Source organism: Acomys minous (genome assembly GCF_964271855.1).
Source record: "Acomys minous genome assembly, chromosome: 8".
In the NCBI taxonomy this organism is placed as follows: domain Eukaryota; kingdom Metazoa; phylum Chordata; class Mammalia; order Rodentia; family Muridae; genus Acomys; species Acomys minous.
Window position 1 is genome coordinate 45,495,095 of NC_140489.1, and position 18,235 is coordinate 45,513,329.

General features: G+C 43.7%; 1 long non-coding RNA gene across 1 annotated transcript; it reads right to left on the reverse strand.

The window, feature by feature from the left end:
* Window positions 1–8,448: 8,448 nt before the first annotated feature.
* Window positions 8,449–9,667, reverse strand: LOC311604164. The gene is made up of 3 exons (XR_014781384.1): window positions 9,562–9,667; window positions 9,246–9,378; window positions 8,449–8,564 (listed from the first exon to the last, which is right to left on the reverse strand). It is a non-coding gene; the product is annotated as an uncharacterized lncRNA (long non-coding RNA).
* Between the last annotated feature and the right edge of the window lie 8,568 nt (window positions 9,668–18,235).

Here is an 18,235-nt window from a genome sequence, read left to right on the forward strand (position 1 = left end):
GAAGACACAGCAGGACAGGCACGGTCACTCCGAGCTACCTGTTTGCTCACCACAGAGCTGGTCTGCTTGTGAGGGACATCAGTGGGTGCGCACCACCCTGGGCTTTCTTGGTTCATTCCTGAAGGTGTGTTCTGGTGATGCTGCAAAACTAGAGTGTTGCTAATTGCTATTCTTTCAAACTCATAGAAAGAAGATGCTATTCCTGGGTATCTTGCCAACAGTAATTAGTCATTTTCCACATCCCTCTGAAACAGAAGGTCAGCAGCCCTAGCGTCGTTATCCTCTGAAGCGCAGGAGAATATTATGAGAGCTGATAGACCAGTCACAGGCACAACAAAAACTCAACATAGTTTCTGGCTTAACAGAAATGTCAGAGAATAACAGAATTTTCATGTTGGAAGGAAAAAAGATGTATTAGCTGAGAGGAAGATAAATAAAATGATTGTGATTTGCTCTCATCTCGACTACAAATTACTGTGTCGTCTTCTAATTAAGCAATAATGATTTTACTGTTTTCATCAGAATTGGCTCTAGTGAATTAAAAACAGAAACTACTGAAATCAAGAAGAAAAAAAATCTAATCCCAGAATTACTGCTGAGAAAATCAACCACAAAGTTTGCACCTCACAAATTTCTTTCTTTGTAATAGGGAGCTAAGATTATCTCTACCCCCACTGAAACCTAGCAAAAGCACGATTGGTAAATCTGAGAATTTTGTAATGAAGAAAAATGTTTAATATAAAAATGTAATAAGTCGGGCTGGAGAGATGGCTCAGAGGTTAAGAGCACTAGCTGCTCTTCCAAAGTTCCTGAGTTCAATTCCCAGCAACCACGTGGTGGCTCACAGTCATCTAAAATGGGATCTGATGGCTTCTTCTAGCATGCAGGCATTACATAGAGGCAGAGCACTATATACATAATAAATAAACACATAAATAAAATTAGTGTTAGAGAAGCCTATTTCCCAAGACAAAACTATTGTCTGTTCCCATTAATTTTGCCCAAAACTCATGATTGGCTGGGTCTTAGCCCTAGAGGAGAAACTGATACTATATTCGTCTGAATTAGTAGAGTATTAAATTGACCCCTAAGTTATTATCCTCATATATTTGTGCATCCCTCAAACATTAATAGATAAATTTCATAGTATCTGGTGATGAATACAGAGAACCACCACTAGTCAACGTGTAGAGTATTATTGACTGGGGATTGTACAGCTGTAAGGGGAAGATTCATATTTTACATCTACCTTCAAGGCTAAGGGACCATCACAGAAGAGGGTACAGAAAAGCTGTAATAGCCAGACGTAGTGGACATCTGCACCAACAGTATTTGGTGGACATGACAGCATTGCTACACACAGAACTTACAGCGGCTGTGAGTGCATGCATAAGACCTGCACACGATCAACCCAGCCAAAGTCTCATGAAGCTCCACCCCACCTGAGGGCTCCTGGAAATGGTGCTGGAGGATGCTGGAGAGTCTGTTTTATCTGGGATATGGCTCCTGAGGAGTACATCATGCTCCGGTAGACTGTTCTTCACTCACACACAAAAGTAGCATTAAATAGACTCAGTGGGTTTTAGGGTTTTTTGTTTGTTTGTTTGTTTGTGTTGTTTTGTTTTGTTTTGTTTTGTTTTAAGAGCACATGAAATTGGGAGGGGAAAATAGTAGCAAAGTACTGGAAATGAGAGAAGATGTGTAGATTTAATCAAAATATATTATACGAATTCATAAGATTATCAAACAATTCAAACACAACCAAAACAGTAGGAAAGAGGTCTATCAATTTCCTTAGTGAATTAACTTGATACTTTCATCAAAAATTAGTTGATAATAAGTGTATGTTTCTTAATGTTTTTCTGTCTCATTGATCTAGCTCATGCTATTGGGCCAATATAACACTTTGTTTCATTTCTTATTAACTTGAAATCATATAAGTTTTCCAACTAACTTGAAATCATATAAGTTTTCCAACTAATTCCTCCTTGAGTAAAATCTGTCTATATTTCCACATAAATTACAACCAACTTTTCACTTCTTTCCTTTTAAAAATTAATTTATTCATATTACATCTCAATGGTTATCCCATCCCTTGTATCCTCCCATTCTTCCCTCCCTCCCATTTTCCCCTTATTCCCCTCCCCTATGACTGTTCTTGAGGGGGATTTCCTCCCCCTTTATATGCTCATAGGGTACCAAGTGTCTTCTGGGTAGCCTGCTATCCTTCCTCTGAGTGCCACCAGGTCTCCCCATCCAGGGGACGTGGTCAAATATGAGGCACCAGAGTACGTGTGAAAGTCAGACCCCACTCTCCACTCAACTGTGAAGAATGTCACTTCTTGTAAAGATTTCTTGAGGATATTCTTCAGTATTTCTTTTTTAATTCGTCATGTTTTATTTACACCCCACCCCATGTGTGTGTCTTTTTTTGTCTATGTGTTTGCTCTTATTTCTTGAAATTCCTCACGCACTTATTAGTACATGAATTTTCTCTTACAGGTTCTTTAATACATTTGTCATAGCTATTTTAAAGAACTCTTCTGTTTGTTTCTGAATTGAACCCATATTTGAACTCATTCCCACTGAAGGATTTTCTTTTAGCCATGTGCCATATATTCTTGATTTTATATGACTCATAATTATAATCATATGCTGTTCATAATATAAAAATTAACATTAGAAAGTGAAATCAGTATTTCATATAGTGTATGAGTGGACATACATGTTTACATGTGCATGAGTTTTTATGTTTGCATATATATATACGTATATTTATGTATATGTATACTTAAACATGCATATATGCCTCTCCCCTCACAAGAGTTAATATCCTTCAGTAGGATCCTAGCACTAAACTCACACGGTAAAAATTCTAGACTGTGATCTTCAGCCTGTGAAAACACGAGACTTCAAAATTACCAGCTATCATTTTGTTGTCCCGTGCCATCCCCAGCTGCAAATTAATTAACACAATTTCCATGCAAAACAACCCCATGTTCAGAAAGACTGCCTCTGCATTTGTTTTCTCAGCATTTATTGTTGCTGCTTTTGGCAGCTCAGAACGCTGTCCAAAAGCTCAGTTATTTGCCCGTCTCCTTTCCTAACAGATTTCTCTTTCACCTGCGCTGTCTTCAGCCACTAGAGAAAGTGACTTGGTTTACTTGGTTTTATACAAAGAGCTTGGTAACAGCTCTTGTGTTAGTCATCCACTGTGTATGATGCATTCCTCGCCCCAAGCACGGCTATTTAAGGCAGCAAACACTTGTTTTCCTGTGGTTTCTGAGGGGGGGGGGTCAAGAGTTCGAACGTGGTTTAGCTGTGTGATTCTGGCCCAGGATCGCTCCCGAAGTTGCAGCCACTCTGTCAGCAGAGATTATAGCAATCAGCGGTCTGAAAGCCTGAGCAGCTGTGGCTGTAACAAGGCAGCTTGAGCGCCTTTCCTGCCTGTTGGCCAGAGGTCTCAGGTCCTCATGCCAGAGTCCCCCTCAGAGAAACGATCACACTGTGCCAACTGACGTGCTCCACAGAGCGAATGAGTCAAGAGGGGAAGACTGCAAGAGCAAGGCAAAGGGAAGCAACGCTGTCTATTGTAGAAGCATCAATGTTTGACTGCAAAGACCCATCTCCAGACAGTATGGGAAGAAACTCGAGACAAGCTTTGTATCTGCAATAACTCTGTGTGGATTGTGTACCAATCCCAGTAAATAGTAGAGGAAACACAAAACCCTAAATATTAAGTGGCTGAGACCCTTGAGGACTATTTTGACAGTTGACTACACTTTTTTTTTAAAAAGATGTACTTATTTTATGTATATGAGTGCTCTGTTTTCGTGCACACCAGAAGAGGGAATCAGATTCCATGGTTGTGAGCCACCATGTGGTTGCTGGGACCTCTGAAAGAGCAGCCAATGCTCTTAACCACTGAGCTATCTCTCCAGCCCTGGGTTTTAAGTAACATGATTCATTTGCTCATCAGTGATTCTCTCTTGTTTCAGTGTTAAGCAGGTCTTTCACATTCTCCTGCGTTCTGACCTGTGTTCTGGTCACAGGGCAGTATCCAAGTGTCTACAGTGAATGTATAGTCTTCCAAAAGAACTCCCGCTAAACTTTCCCATTTAAAAGTTATGCCCAACCCTCCTTTGTTCATAGCTATGTCGGCCGTAATACTGTGGGTCTGTTATGTTGAAATCATTAGAAGTTTCCTTGCACATTTTTCCTGAGTAGATTTCCAAGAGAAAGCACTAACAGAATTCTAACAGTTAAAGCCACTTCAAAGTCTAGAAAGGCATCAGAGTGTAGCTGTTAAGACTTAGGGCTTGAGCAAGGCATAGTGGCAAGCACCTTTAATCCCAGTACTTAGCAGGCAGAGGCAGGCAGATCTCTGTGAGTTTACAGCCAGCTTGGTCTACAGAGTGACTTCCACAGTAAGACCCTGTCTCAAAACAGCAAAACAAAGCAAAAAGACTCAGGTCCTGGAAGAGACACAGTGCCGTGGGCATAGCCATGCCCCTCAATATCAACTTGACTTTGCCCAAGCTTAGCCAGTACAGCTCGGTCCTCACCATGCCATGGGGGCACAGCCAATAACCATTTGAACTCTATTCCCTGAAAACATGACCAGCGCTGTGCCTTGCTCTCACCATCAGGGCTGGGAAGCTTTTGTGTCTTCACCAAACCCATATGGGCAACAGAGTTTTCAGCCACTCATGGACCAGTCCCTCTGCTCTTCTTCCTGTTTAAGGAAATCCTTTAAACTGTGTGCAGGTTTTGCTTTAAAAGTTTTCATTTTTTAAGGACTGGGATCAGCAAGGGAAAATAGTGCATAGATTTATTAATGAATCTTAAGATTAATTTCAAGAACATGTTGGTTAAGGGGTCAGAGAAAGGGCTCTGCTGGCAGAGGGCTTTGCCTACCATGCATCAAGCCCTGGGGTCACCTCCTAAACTAGGGGTCACAGCACCACACACCTGTCTTGCCAACACTCAAGAGGTAGAAACAGGAGGATCAGAAGCTCAAGGCTATCCTCGGCTACATAACAAGTCCCAAGGCAGCTTGGACTACATGAGATTCTGTCAAGACCAACCAGCCAACAAACAGAACAAGGCATTTTGAAGGTAGTTGGCGGACTTCAAAGATTTAGCTCCAGGTTTCCCCTTGCCTGTGACCTATGCCCCGCCCCCCAGAAATTAGCAAATCCATGACCTGAATTGAAGTAACAGCTTTCATGGTGTCGAGGTCCCAGGAGAGGTGGGGTGGCTGGAGTGTAATCAGAGGCATCTATCTGTTTGTTGCCAGCTGCTGTGACTCTCTGCTTAAGTCTAGGACACGGCCATTACTCTCAGCCTGTCACGCTCAAGCACGCAGCGGGCCTGGCAGAAGGCGCATTAGTATTCCACACATTCCACCGGCTAAATTTGCTATTTCATTTAGAATGCTTCTGATTGCATTTATATATATATATATTCCCGACCTTCTCAGAGAAACGGATGCCACTATTAGTAAGCTGACAGGCAGCCAAGCACACATTGATGCATTTGCCATTAAGCTAGGGGAGAAAGTTATTAAAACACTTGGCTATCAACCATGAATTTGGTCAGAATAATTTAAGCTATAGAAGTAATTTTAAATGAAAGGGTTAGAAATAAATAAATAAATCGAGGAAGATTTGTGAAGAAAAGAGGGTCATTTAAATAAGTCTGAATTTACTAAAAATGATTTGTCTCTCCTCTATAATTATGCCCATATAAAAGCAAATGAATTCAGGTATCTTAAGGCTATAAAAACATTCACTTGACTGCGGACATTGACTCCTCCTTGATGCACAGGCAGCATTACATGTTTTGCAAACCTGGGTTTTTTTTTTTTTTACATTTAAACTGAGTATGTTCCTTTAAAATACATCTAATAGTTATGTTAATTAAGGTTTTCTCTGCGTTTCTTACACATGATGGACCAGGCAGCATGTGTCTTTCTACCTCACAAAAGAAATAAGCCAAGATCCCTCCTTTACGGCCTGTGACAGAAATGTATAATTTGTGCTTCTACCAACCAAGCTACTAAAACATGGAAATTTATGATTTTTGCCCCCTAGAAAAACCTCATTAAGCTTCTTGAAGAAATGCAAACCTCATGAGCAGTAATCAAAGCGAGGGAAGCCTCCCCAGCAGTTAACAGAACCCACTTCATCAGACAAGTCCACCGGGGACAGAGTTGCCCCGGGACATGCTTCATACTGAATTCATTATTGAAAGTCCTCTGCAGGAGTCGCCAGCCTAGCAATCCTCCATGCTAGAATGTTCCATCAGAAGCTGTCCTGAGAACACACTGACCTTTTGTCGTTGCCAAATCCCCAGGAACGAGCATCGTGAGAGGCACACGGGGCACAGCAGAGCAGTGCTGACACAGGCGGTGGCAGCCCCATCACCGGAGGACAGACTGTCTGTCCAGCGCAAACCTTCCTGTGGGTCATGATTTACAACTACGGCTTGGGTGGGTGTCGTTGTGCAGCACTCATATCCTCTCCATTTCGACTACAAGAAACTTCTGGTACGTGAGGCTGAATGAAATCACATTTAACATGAGATGAGGAAGGAGCCGGTCATGAAAAACGTATGAGAAGTATTTTGACTTCCAGGACACATTGTGTGGGGCAGTGTCTTATTTACTTTTTTAAAAAAAATTTTTAATGTATATATGTTTCTCCCTGTGAGTGGATGTCACATGTATCTGGTCCACAGAGACCAGAAGAGGGCGTCAGAGCCCCCTGGAACTGGAGTTACACAGTGGTACGCATCCTGGAGTGAGTGCTGGGAACTAAACTTCCCCGCGAGACCAGGAAGCGCTTCCGAACACTGAGCCATGTCTCCAGGCCCCTGGAACTGCTATGACTAAGTACAAGTGGGACAAAGCAGGACAAGGGTTGTATGTCATAGAGCTGGCAGTGACACATCTGAAATCAAGAACCTGTCAGGGCCATGCCCCCTGTGAACTCGGAAGTGGAGGACCCTCCTTTCCTAGCTTCCGGCGTTTGTCAGCAATTCGGCTGCATAGACCCATCTCCGTACAGTACGAGCTTGAGGTCGCATCACCTGACCCTCCATCTCCATTGTCACTCAGCTTTCCTGTCTCTGTCTTCCTTTTCTTTTAGGCCATCAGTCACACTGATTAGCGCCCAACCTAATGCCCTTCTTTTAACTGGATAGCATCTGCTAAGACCCAATTACCAAGGAAGGTCACATTCACAGCTTCCGGGACCAGGACGTAAATCCATCTCTGGGGAGATGCTGTTTAAGCTTGAGCTATTGCGGAGGAGCCTGCAGTTCTGCAGGGAGAGGACACAAGGTACAAACCAAAAGAGACCTGGGTGCGGAAAACAAGGGGAAAGGTGGTTAGCGAAACGGTATGGGCAAAGAGCGGATTCATCAAACTAAGATAAGAAATAAAATGAAACCATTCCATATTAGATACAGCCAGGGAGAGGCACTGTTCAGTCTAAAGAAAGCAGTATCTATGTGGTGGTGTGGGCTGAGGCTACGTCGCAGTCAGTAACAGCAAGTGTAGGCTGGTTTTTCCAAACATTTAGCTGTGTAGAGATAAGATGAACAAGCACTATTAGGCAGCAAAGTGGCATCCTACGCCGGGCACTGATGTTCAGGGTCTGAAAGCACTTAACCCTCAATGGTGCTTCTTCCCAGTGAATGGCTATTGACTCATGTCCTGGCTATGGTGAGAACACTGAAGACAGACATCTCCAATCTGGTAGCAGGTAAAGACTGTACTGGAGTCCACACCGTCCTCTCTGCCCTGCATTTCACAGAGAAGAATAAGATGAGTGACTTAAGAGGTGACTTAAGGTGGGGCAGGGCTTGCTGCACATGCTCAGTGAGACGGATCGTCCCTCTGTTGCTTGTTGGAACTTCTGCCTGGTATCTGGGTGGAGCTTAGTCCGTGGTGCCTGCTTGTATCAAGGGCTCAATAAGGTCTTCTGAGATTTGTAAGTCCGCCCTCCCTTTATCTCTCCCTCTCTCATTAGTTGGATTATCAGAGAAACAGAACCAACAGTGCACATATGTGTACACATACACTACTCTATACTTTTACTTGTATCTATGTATATACATACATGCATAGATGTACATGACATTATGTATCTTAATGACAAGGATATGTTCTCAGCATGATTTGTGTGTGCATGAATGTGGCGTGTGCACATGTGTGTGCTCAGAGGCCTCAAGACTATGTCATGTGTGACCTACTCTATCAGTTTCTACCTTATTCCCTTGAGACAGGGTCTCCAACTGAACCTGGAGCTAAGCTGAGAGCCAGCAACCCTCAGTGGTCCTCTTGTCTCTGCCCTCACCCCAGCACATTACCAGTACAGATGACCAAATCCAAATTTGTAAGTGGATGCTGGGATTTGAACTCAGGTCCTCACGCTTTTGTAGCAAGCCCTCTTACCACAGAGCCATCTCTCCAGCTCTGAGACAGACTTTATCGTCATGTTAATACCACAGTGTGCTTTACACAAGCCCAAGTCGTTTAACATGGGGCGTTGATGTGACTGAAAAATAAATGGGAGATGGGAGAGATAATCAAAGCACTAAATGACATATTGTGTGGTAAGAAAATATTTAAATAAGAGCGCATCTAAAAGCATAATGACAACACAGTATGGTGAATAAAGTAGGATCGTAGCTGTTCATCATCAAGTACTGTGCAATGTTCGCAGCGTACTATTGCATCACAGCAGGTCATCCAGCATCTCCGGAAACATGTGAATAAGGCATTTTTCTATGACGTCAGGATGTAAATGGAATTTTCCAGCCCTGTTATCACTTAAGAGATAACCTTCATATATGTGATTTTTCTGCTAACCAAAACATCATTACACAATGCAGAAACTGAGTGTACACCAAAAAGCCTTTTTTTTTTAATGAATTGGCCCACATGATGGGGGGAGGTGACAAGCCCAACATTTTAAGGTGACCTGGAAACTTAGGAGTTGGGTTGTAGTCTTGAGGCAGAAGAATGGTTTCTTTGGAAAATCTTAGCTTTTACTCTTAGGGCCTCTAGCTGATGGTATGGGGGTCCACACACATGACTGGAGGCAATCCTTACTCAAAACCAGTGGCTTATAGACATCAGTCATATCTACAAGGGTCTTCACATCACTGCTTAGATTAGCATCTGACTAAATAATAGCTGGGAGCAATAGCGCGCCAAGTCAATGTGGAAATCCTACCTTCCTTCCCACAACCTCGGGAGGCCAGAGAGTCAGAGGAGGTGTGTCAGTTCCCAGGGTAGCCATGATGAACATATGCTGGTGTAGGCGTGGGCCTGGGCGTTCACAGGAGAGCCTTTTCCTAGGAAGTGTCCTGTGGAGTTAAAGCACAAGTAAAACTCTACAGCCAAGTAGCTCAGAGAATGACAAGTACGTGAACTCTTTCAGAATGTAACATCTGAACCATAGCGTGTACTGCGTGAGGATGTATAAAGACAAGGTACTCGTGCCAGCCTATGGCAATTTGTTTGTTGGCTTACAAGGGCATCACCCGTACCATCTGGAGATATCACCCATCTCCTTGGGTCCCCTTGGAGCAGAGTTTTCTACATTTGGATCTGTCTCTCTCAACGTTCAGCAGAACACTTCGTTATCAAAGCGTCTTGTTTCTATGCGGGTGTGTAGCACAGACACAAATGACAACATAAAGGATGGCAATCAAGTGCAATTTCCTGAAAGAAAAGACAGTCGATAAAGACCTGGACCGCAAAAGATGACATCCTTTTAATCATAGTATATATATATATATATATATATATATATATATATATATATATATATATATATATATTTAAGCACACATATTTCTATATGGCTAGCACCAAAAACTCTACTGAAATGACTTACAATAGGAAAACCACGCAAGGGAAGCGGAGGTGTTTTTCACATACACACAACTGGGCATTTGGGGATGTCCCCAAAGGTGCCTCGTCAGGAACGCTAAACACTGTGGATGGCTTTAAGGTCCCAGCCAGTGCCTCAAAAGACTATGAGTCCCACATACACAAAGTGAGCCTCTGCAAACCGCGGCATTAAACGGGCCTTCCAATCTTCCTTTCCCTAACCATGTTCCTTTCTCTTACACGTGGTTTCATTCTCCTCAAAAGACTGTTTTCTTAAAAACTTGAAATGGCATGCCAGCCAGCGGAGAGATGGGAGCCTACAGTTGAGCATACAGTGCTGCCTTTCATAACGCATCCTTTCACGGGAGGTGGGGGGGGGGGGGCGGTAAACTGGCTCTCTTCCCTGTAAAATGCTGCTGGGTTTGTTCAGAGGCTAAAACAATACAAACAGCCATTTAACATGAATGATAGAAAGAAAACTGCCAGGGTCTCCTTTCCTGCTTCCATTCCCCATCGCCCGCCCTAGGATATGATTAAAAGATGTCACTCAATTACATTTCAATTTCTCTGCCAGCTGCATTCATTATAACATTTCAGGCACGTTCTGGGAAGAATAGCTTACTGAGTAAATGTAGAATTTGTCATTAGAAATTGAGCACTATCCAGCAGCACATTTCATTCCTTCTCTGAGATCATTTATTTTGGCGCGTTTAGGCTTTTGATAAGTGTACTGTGCCAGGGCCTTTCCATGTATCTCATAAAATATAGTAATCTTCTTACAGTGGTTTCAATAATTTTATTGCTAGGTCCCGAGAAGGAAAAAAAAACGGGAATTATGAAGGAGATTATTTCGTTACATAAATATTTTATAATATCTATTTTCCATTTCTTGCCCAGATGCTTTATTACAATGAACTCGTATTAATTCCATTCTTGATATAAATTAAATGCGAGATTTTTATGTGTGTGGTTGCCAGGGCCTGAGGGCATTAAAATCTCTTCTCTAACATTACAATTGCTTAACTTCTCCTAGGATTAATTTGTCTAGCCACAGTCCCTGAGCTACCCGAGAAAGGGGTGATTCAGAACCAGTGTAGCCAGCTTCAGATGTGATAACTCATAACCTCTCGTTATGCGCTTTGTGGGAACTGAAAGGCACAGTTTACCCAGAGACATTTATAAAAGGACTGTGAGACTGAACACAGGCGAGGGCCTCGCCGAGAAGCTGATGCAGTTGTCCAGGGACCTCATTACTTCCTGGCACCTCTGTGCAAGGTCGGGGGTGACAGAAGGTAGAGACACGCACAATGCCACTGGTCCCACTTGTTGGCAGCTCCCACAAGGCGTGCCATGGCAGTCGAAAGCAGCGCTGCCTTCTTCCCTTCCCAGATCTGGCCAGGCATTCCTTCTCTCCGCTTTCCCCACCCCCATCCTAATTACCATCACGACACTGATGGGACTGACTGCTGTCACTTTCCCAAGCCCTCCCCCGGCCCCCCACAAGATAAAGGATAAGTACAGTTTTAAAATGCTTTAAACGAACAGGATGCAATTAAGAACAATGACAGTGACAGAGGACTAGGAGGAAAGGAGATGACACTAGAGTCAGGCTAGAGCAGATCTCAGAATGACTTATGAAGCAGAAGAATGTGGCCAGGGTATCTTAAGTGATTTATAAACCTCCTTCTAAGAAAAGCAACTATCCTTGTGCCTCCCGCCCGAGTTAAACACAAGATACATATGCATACGGCTATGTGCATAGACACACTCACGTATGTACACACAAATATTACGTGTGTACACACGTGCACGTGTCCCACTCCTGCTCGCAGTGCCCTTTATGGTCGGCTGAAGCCCTCGGTTCATTGACTCGGCTTAAGCTTCCTTCTGGGATTCAGGCTGAAGGAATAATCTTCTGGGATGTTCCAAGGCTTGTTCCAGTAGGCAAATGATAGAGGCCGCTCTGATGCTGTCAACTTGAAAGTGACATGTATCCCAGCCACTCAAACTTTATTTTGTGAAACAAAGGCATAACCCAAACCTGCAAATCAAGAGGGTGGGAGCCTATCATTTTCCCACAAGAGGTGACCCCGAGTGTGACAGGAGATACTTTAGGAAAACAGGAGAATTTAGGAAATAAAATAGAAAACTATAGTAGCTTCTTTGTGCCTATAGATTTTTCTATAACCTGAAAGCCATAGCAATTATGACTGAAACAGTAAAGTTCAAATTGGTGCTTGGTGTGAAGGTCATACAGACACTAAACCTCCACTCGGGGTAAGAGAAATAGCACAAAGGTCATGGCTTGGTGCTCATGTTACAGTGTGGTTAGGCAGGCCCTGCCTGAACTGTGACAGGCAAGTGACTAACTTTTCTCTAGAACCTTCCCTGCCGAAGCTACTGTACTCAAACCTGCCTCAGTCAGCTGTTACCACATTTGACCTTAGCGTGGGTCAAGCACATTATTACCCATTGGGCCCGCTTGTTTTCACTAGCTCAGGACAGCGAACAATTTGTAGCTTGGCTTCAGCAAGAGCATAAAGACTAATGCCATGAAATCTTACAACAGAGAGATTTAAACAACTTGGGACATATGAACTTTGCTTTTCAAAGGTATTTTTACTGACATCGAAGTACAAAATTTAAGTAAACAACTTGACCATGACCCCTCTATTCTCATAAGAATTGTCCCTTCAAAGGCCTGGGGGATACTCTGTATGGACAAACTGAAACCACTGATGAATTTAAACACCAGGTTTTAAAAATAATTATATGTATGTATGTATGTATGTATGTATGTATGTATGTATGTATGTATGTGTCTATCATCTACTTGTCTATCTGTCTGTCTGTCTGTCTGTCTATATTTATTTATGTCTATGTGGTTGAGAAAAGGCCTTGTATAGCCCAGATGCCTCTAACTAGCTGAGCATGACCTTGAACTTGTGATCCTCCTTCCCTTACTTCCCAGATACTGAGATGACAGGCCTACATGACCACACCCAGTGTATGTGGTGCTGGGGTTCAAATCCCGGGCTGTGTGTATTGAGCAAGCACTCTACCAATTCATCTATGTCTTGGTTCCTCAAATATGTTTTTTGAGAAAAAGCCTGCATAAGGCAATCATGGGCACCACTGTGGACATAATGGGCCTAGCAAGGAGAAGCGAAGACCTCAAGGACAAACACAGAATGAGTGCAATGAAATAACGGGAATGAAATGTTTAATAGACACAGCGGATTACTCTCTCTCCTAGGTTCTAGGCAAGCCAGTGGTAAAGGAAAGTAGAGAATTAGCCTGTCTAATAGAATAAGCATGAGGTGCACTACACAAAGGAGAAAAGAAATGCCCTTCGTGTGTATGCCGTGGCTGTCCCTTGGGTAGCCTGCTCTTTCCATGCCCTTGGCCTCTGGGACTTCTCTACCTACCATCAAGCCTTATAGCCAAGAACAACTGAACAGGGGACTGTAAAGATAGCAGAGCAGACAGACAAGGAGTGAAAGACCGTTTACCGAAGCTATTGCCGAGATCAAGGAAGTGGGCATCTGGGGCATCTGGATTGTCCACAGTCTCAGACCCTGCAATGAATGCAGAAAAGCTGGTGAGAAAGAGCCTCCCCCCTGCCCCGACACACACACACACACACACACACACACACACACACACACACACTGGTTAACACAGCCTTAGACGCTGCAGTGAATACAGAAAAGCTGATGAGAAAGACCCCCCCCACACACACACACACTGGTTATCATAGCCTCAGACCTCTGCAATGAATTCAGAAAAGCTGACAAGAAAGAGTACCCCCACCACACACACACACACACACACACACACACACACACACACACACACACTGGTTAATTGTGTCATTAGGATTTTAGGTAAAGAATTGAGTGACCATATTTTGAGAACTGCATGTACACTTACTCAGAAGAGGAAGGTGCTGCTGGAGCCCTCAGGCCAGTGTTTTTCAAGCTGTGAGGCACAGTCCACTGGGGGTCGGCAGATGCTTTCACGGGGATAGCCTATCACATATCCTGCATATCAGATACTTACATTATGATTCATAACAGCAGCAAAACGATGGTTATAAAGTAGCAACAAAAACAATGAAGAACTGTATTAAAGGGTCCAGCATTAGGCAGGTTGAGACCCATCGTCTTAGCCTTCCTCACCCCGGGCACCAGCTCCTGCCTGGATTCTGACGAGAAAGAACAGAAGCAGATAAGCCATGTGGGCTGACCCTCCCTCTATTCCACCAAGATAAGGAGCATAGTGTCCATGTCATGGTACTGTGGCCAACTGTCCCCTAGAAAAGTTCACAAGTCCTGAACTTTGACCTAGGCAAACAAAACAAAACAAAACAAAACAAAACAAAACAAAGAGCCCCTTGTTAGAAACATTAAATGCTGCTTGACGACGGGTTTTATCTCCTGAATTTTGGTTCCTGGCTTTTCTGGGGTTTTCAAAAATGTAAATTGGAGTACAAATGTGAGTTCTTGGCTCCCGAACCTCGTTAAGGGGAGCATTGGAAAGGGTTGTGGTTAAGCTGCTCGCTTTCCACCTCACAGAAGGCAATTCATCTCCACACAAGGGCACACTGTGACTGAGAGTTAATCAGATTCGGCAAGTGTTCAAAGGTAAGCTTGGCATTTGCAACAGGACCAAGGAGCTGAGATCCTGGAGGACTCTAAGCTGGCATCAGAAAGCCTCAGAAGCCCCTACCCTTCCAGGGCAAAAGGTCACATGATAATAATCCCGGTTAAGAAGGGACACTGTTCAATGTCATGGTTGAAGCGTAATTGGGGTGATGCTGCCTTGTATACATTTAATTATTATTGTAACGGCTTTCTTCTTTGGGGTGTTATATACATTCCTTCTTTTATGCAGTGACCTAAGAGACTATCTTCTTTGTTAAACAAACAAACAAACAACCCAACAACAACAACTACAAACAACTCTCAGAGACCACGAGACACTTCCACATATGATCTAGGCCCCATATTACCACCCTAGAAGCTGACACAACACACACATTACCATCTGTGGTGATTTGGGGAATCCCGTGATCTTGTGAATCCAGCATTTGACACCCTTAGGAGAAGAGCAACTGGAAAAAAGGTATTATCCCTTCTACCCCCACCCCACCCCCAAAATGTTGATTTCCAAGAAAGAATGTGTTGGCAAAAACAAGCGAGCAGTTATGAGCTGTGGTGTAAGCAGGTCCCGTTGTCCTGGTTCCCACCCGGGCATTTTATCTTCTAGGCCAAGTCACACCCTCCAACATGAAGCTTCCTGTCTATCGTATGCTGCTGTAGTAGTTCTAGCAGTCACTGAGAGCAAATCTGGAAGAGTTTTAAAGGAATCCAAAGTACATCCAAAAAGAGACATGAAAAAGTAGAATTGAATCTATTAAATTTGAGTGATATGGGTATTTTGATGAAATAGCAGAGCTGTTATTGTAGCGCTGTCGCAGTAAATAAGCAAACATATGAGAAATTACATGGCTGTTTTTGTTAAACATTTTACCAATCAAGTTGTATTTTAAATATTCAAGGGGAAACTCGCCATTTAATGGAGGTTAGCCACTGTATAGCTTTTGTAAAAGTATATCCTTTTTGAAAATGTGAACAATCATGCCCTCACTTAGAGCTTTATATTCTCAGATTCAACATATTTATGTTGCATCAGCCATGCATGAATTATTGGGAAAATAATATTTTGCCATGGGTCCCTTTTGACAGATGTTTGAAGAGCCAAATGCATCAGTGAAAGGCTGTTATTTGCACTGTGGGCACTGGAGTGGGAGAGGCAACAGATACCAATGCAATCTGTGTTTCCTCCCATAGGCTCTCATGCACTTACTTTTAAAGCATGTCTATGTGTTCCTAGAGCCTTAAGTTGTTAGGCGTGGGGAGGTGCTATTGCTCAGTTATCTTTTTTCACAGATATTTAATTGGTAGCAGCTGCTAATCAAGGGTATTGTGAATCCTGCAGGGTAGCATTCATCCTGAAGGCCTGGGGGAGCTGTTTGCTTTTGGGGTTTTTTGTTTTATATGCCTTAGGCAGCATAGGATAGAGTAAATTTCTACTAATTATGTTCATGTAAGTGGGTGTGAAATATCTGACTCGAATGTTTATGTTGATCCAACTTCCTTGATCCACTGTCCACGTTCGCCAACATTCTGAACTGTTCACACACAACCTAATAGAAAATGCCCCCCCCCCTCCCCATTCATCACTGGTTACGGGTCCCTGGAAGAATAAAAGGCCATGTGGCATCGGCCTCCCGGAAGGCGAATCTGTGTTCTTTCACTAGTTCTTTACGTTGCTGTGCTGTGTTTGGGTCTGCTTCACAGTGTGCTCCATGCTGTGCATCATCCTAGCTGAGGCCTCAAACTCTCCCATTCGTTAAGGCAGGCGTCACTCACCAGGGAGGCCATATCAGATGCTGCTTCAGACTAAGGCTCTCCGACTCCTGCGCTCTCCAAGTTCTGAACCCTGAAATTTTGACTTTAGGTCAAAACTAAACCCAATCTCAAGCACAACCCACTCTTTGCATCCGAGATCCGCCCTCTAACTGGAGATTGTCAGGATGGCCACTCATGTCTGACGTCCCGATTTGTACCAGGCAGCTACCAAAGTGTCAGCCTCCCACTCCTTAGTCTGTTCATTGTCACCATGACACTCTATTCTTTGTTGTCTCCAAACTGACAATAAACCCCTTCTCTTAAACTCCAAGTCCCTATTCTACTGCCAGATTTTCCCAAACAACTTCATCCTCTCCTTGACGTGGTGGTAGTGATGGTGGTGGTGGTGGTGATGGTGGTGGTGGTGGTGGTGGAGATGATGGTGGTGGTGGTGGTGGTGGAGATGATGGTGGTGGTGGTGGTGGTGGAGATGATGGTGATGGTGGTAGTTGTGGTGATGATGGTGTCGGTGGTGAAGGTGGTGGTGGTGGTGGTGAAGGTGGTGGTGGTGGTGGTAGTTGTAGTGGTGATGGTGGTAGTTGTGGTGATGCTGGTGTCGGTGGTGAAGGTGGGTGGTGGTGGTAGTTGTGGTGGTGGTGTTGGTGGTAGTGATGGTGGCAGTGGTGAAGGTGGTGGTGGTAGGGTGTTTGCTCCCATTTTCTTCCATTAATTGAAGCTGCTCCTCCTGAGGATACCTGCTCCCAGAGTGCTCATGAATGGAAGTTCTCTTTTCTCTCATATATTAACTGCCTCGACACAGGTTGCATCTTCCAAAGATTGCTACAGCACTATACCTTACCTACAGTTTCTCTTACCTGTACCTGCAGCCTCCTCCTCCTTCCTTCTGATGAAGAAGAGTCTCCCTTGACTGAGGAGCATGCTCTTTAGCACCTCTACATGACCGTCAAGAGTGACTTAGCCTTGCCATTTCCTCTGGATCCTTGTTGAGCAAACTCATTTTTTCTGTCTCTGTCACTTGTATAGACTAGACTTCAGGTCATCCTCCCAAATGCAAACTCACAGCAAGATTGCCACCACCTCTATCCCCAACCCCACCCTAGGCTGGCCTAAGGCTGGTCTCTCTCTCTCTCTCTCTCTCTCTCTCTCTCTCTCTCTCTCTCTCTCTCTCTCATTCTGAAATGTCTGGCTTCAGGGACTCCAAATTGCCAACTGTGCATTGCCTGCAGTCAGCAGGACTATCCAGCAGCAGAAATAATAATTTCTCAGAAACAATAACCCAGCCTAATAAATCCTCTCTTATAATTATATACACGTAGCTAGTTCTGTTTCTCTGGAGGACTCAAATTAATAGAATATATTTAAAAGACAAGAAGAAAACAGATTAGAATAATAGACAAAGCAAAGAGGCAGGAATCCCATATAAACTGCCATGTCATGTGCTGTATCAAACTCACATACAAATCTAAAGTCTCCACTGGGCTTAGGAATTTTGAGGCTGGTAGTGACCTAAGTATAAGAACAGTGCACTTGGGAGGCAAGACAGGTGGATCACTGTGAGTTCGAGGCCAGCCTGGTCTACAAAGAGAGTCCAGGACAGCCAAGGCTACACAGAGAAACAGAGAAACCCTGTCACGGAAAAAAAAAAGACTAGTGGGTGAAAAAATCTGATTAAAGGAGAGAGAGGAGGAAGAAGAGGGGTGGGTTGTAAAGAAATGTACCTGTGAAAGCTGTGAGTGGCCAGAGAGGGACTTACAACAGGGCTCTTTTAGAAAGAAGAGATGAAAAATTCAGGCCTAGAGTCAAATACAGCTCAATTTGAACTCCAATTCCCCCGCTTCAAAAGCCACAGGAGCTTGGAAAGATGCTTCTTCCAGTGTGTTCCTATTTATAA